At 34.7% G+C, this 3,257-nt stretch overlaps 1 pseudogene; it reads left to right on the plus strand.

Annotated features, from left to right (window-relative positions):
- The first annotated feature begins 2,349 nt into the window (after positions 1-2,349).
- LOC122733876 lies at positions 2,350-3,257 on the plus strand (annotated as a pseudogene).

A 3,257-nucleotide genomic window follows, 5' to 3' on the forward strand; every position in this document is an offset into this window, starting at 1 on the left:
TCTAGGAAATTGACAAATGCTTGAGTGGATGTGGCAAAATAAGGACACTAATGCACTGTTGGTGAAGCAGTGAACTGTTTCAACTATTCTGGAGAGTAATTTGGAACTATGCCCAAAGGGCTATAAAACTGTGCATACCTTTTCACTCAGAAATACCACTATGAGATCTCTGCTGCAAATATGTGAAAGGAAAAGGAAAAAGAGTCAGTCACATGTACAAAAATATTTATAGCAGATCTTTTTGTGTTGGCAAAGACTTGTAAACTGAGGGGATGTCCATCAATTGGGGAATGGCTGTACTAGGTATTGTGATGGAATACTATTGTGATACAAGAAATGACAAAGGGGATGGTTTCAGGAGAAAAATCTGGGAAAAAATATAAGCTGATGCAAACTGAAGTGAGTAGAACTAGAAGAATAAAGAATATAGTAACAGCAATGTTGTAATGATAACCAACTATAAAAAACTTAGCTACGTTATCCACAACAGTTCCAAAGGACTTGTGATGAAAATTGCTGCCTACCTCCACAGAGAACTAATGAACTCTGTGTTTAGACTGGAGTATAAATATACTTTTTTTTCTTTCTTTCTTTTTTTTTTTGGCGGGGCAATGGGGGTTAAGTGACTTGCCCAGGGTCACACAGCTAGTAAGTGTCAAGTGTCTGAGGCCGGATTTGAACTCAGGTCCTCCTGAATCCAGGGCCAGTGCTTTATCCACTTTACCACCTAACTGCCCCCCTAAGGTTTTTACTTTTTTTTTTTTTTGCAGGGCAATGAGGGTTAAGTGACTTGCCCAGGGTCACACAGCTACTAAGTGTCAAGTATCTAAGACCAGATTTGAACTCAGGTCCTCCTGAATCTAGGGCCAGTGCTTTATCCACAGCACCACCTAGCTGCCCCTATAAATATACTTTTTAACTTTATTTTTCCTGCATTTTTTGCAACATGGCTAATGTGAAAATACGTTTTGTGTGACTTAATATTTATAATGTGTAATATGTTGTGCAATATAATGTATATAATATATAATATAATAATATAATATAAAATAAATAATATAAAAAATAATATAATAATGGAAAATGTATTTCTTGCCTTCTCAATGGATTGGGAAGGAGGTGGGTGGAGTGAATTTGGAAGTTAAATAAAAAATCTATGGGGTACAGAACAAGTGAAAACAATATGTCAGACATGTTCTGACCAGCTTAGAGTACAGAACAACAATTATCACTTTATTTTTGGAAGCCATGGGTTTCAATGTAACCCAAGATTACATTAATTTTTGGTGGCCATGTGACACTATTAACTCATATAGAGATTGTTAAAACTCCTGTATCATACACCTTAATCATACCCCTCCTATGCTGTCATTGAGTTTTTAAAAAATCAACTTCATAAGTGTAAGACTTTACATTATTGTTAGTAAATTTCATCTAATTAGATTCATCACAGTGTTCTAGCCTGCTAAAATCTCCCTGGAGATTGACTGGTAACCAATATGTTAGCTATCACTAACAACTTTGGGACTTCTGCAGATTTAAAAAATGAGCTACCTATGTTTTGAAATCAAAATGGTAGACAGCATAAAACCATGCACAGATCATGAATTAGGCAAATCATTAGAGACCGCCTGCCAATTTGATAGTGAACTCTTTTGAGTCCCATCATTCAACCAAATTCCATCTAATTATATCATCTGGCCCACAACTCTACATAGTTTCCACAAAAATAACCTTCATGGGGCAGCTAGATGGTGCAGTGGATAAAGCACCGGCCCTGGATTCAGGAGTACCTGAGTTCAAATCCGGCCTCAGACACTTGACACTTACTAGCTGTGTGACCCTGGGCAAGTCACTTAACCCTCATTGCCCTGCAAAAAACAAAAAACAAAACAAAATAAAAATAACCTTCATTTTATAGATGAAGAAATCAATATCCATTCAATTAAACAAAAATCGATAAACACTACCATGTGCAAGACATGGTAATAGAGATGCAAAGATAAGACAGTGACAAACTACACAAAAGCTATCCATCCTCCAGTAGATTACAAAGAGATTAAATGATTTTCCCTAGGTTACACAGCTACTTAATTGCAGAGTTGTGGCTGGAATCCATATTAATAAACCCTTCCACTGTCAAACTGTCTTGATCATTGTTATCATCTGAAATAGTGAATGAAGTACAAGATCTCAACTATTTGTAAGATTAATTAAAATGTTATCAACACATGGTATGTTGCTTAAGATTTGAATATTATAACTTGATCCTGGGTTTTTGTCTATAATTATTTTTCTTTCAATTTTTTGCCCTTGGTTATTTGTAAATTTGTATCCAAGAAAGGGAGAATGGGAAAAAAAGAAGGGGAGCAGAAGGAAGAAAAAGAAAAGCATCTTATCACAGAAAGCAAGAAAGAGAAAAAGAAAGTAGGGAAGTTGACAATGAGGTATCTTCCTTCCAAAGGGATTCATTTACTATTGTCCAATAAAAGGGACAATTTTTTAAATTGGATGAATACACTTCTTTCTAAATAAGAAAACTGATGGACTCAGAAATCTTTCCATCAGGCAAGGAACAGTAGCTTCTCTGAAGAAGAATGTGGGTCACTTCAGTGACTTTCCTTCTGAAAAAGGAAATGGCCAATATATAAAAAAGGAAGAAATGTTGAAAAAATTTAGGAGTGCCATGTTAAAGAGGCTTTGTGAAGTTCTTGATATGGAGAGACAGGCATAAATAGTGAATTGGTAAACAGGATCTTGAATTTCTGAATGCATTCTATCAAGTCATTACCAGTAAATAAATAAACCACCAAGCAAAGGCAGGAAAGAGGAGAGGAGCTACTCTAGAAAGGCAAAAAAGGCTAAGCATACAAAATTTCCTGAAATTCTATCATATAAAACTAGTAGTGAATGTGAAAAAAGAAAAGGATTCTCTAGAGGAAAATAAAGGAAATAAAGAGCCACCTAAAAAGACATCTAAAAAAGAAAAATGTAGGCTAAAAACTCCTGCCTAAAAGCAAAAAAAAAAAAAAAAAAAAAAGAATCTGTAAAAAGTGCCTATGTCAAAAAGGAAGAAAAATAAAAATAATTCCAAAAAAGAAAGTGAATCTGAAAATAGTTCAAATGATATGCCTTTAATTTAAAAGCTAAAGAAACCTCCTACAAATGAAGAACTAAAGAATACTGAAGGTGTTCTTTTCTTAACTGAAATTTTTGTTCCTCTTCTACCATTAGGCTCATTCTGGTTTTTTAGGTAA

The sequence above is a fragment of the Dromiciops gliroides genome, chromosome X (genome assembly GCF_019393635.1).
Source record: "Dromiciops gliroides isolate mDroGli1 chromosome X, mDroGli1.pri, whole genome shotgun sequence".
Lineage (NCBI taxonomy): Eukaryota > Metazoa > Chordata > Mammalia > Microbiotheria > Microbiotheriidae > Dromiciops > Dromiciops gliroides.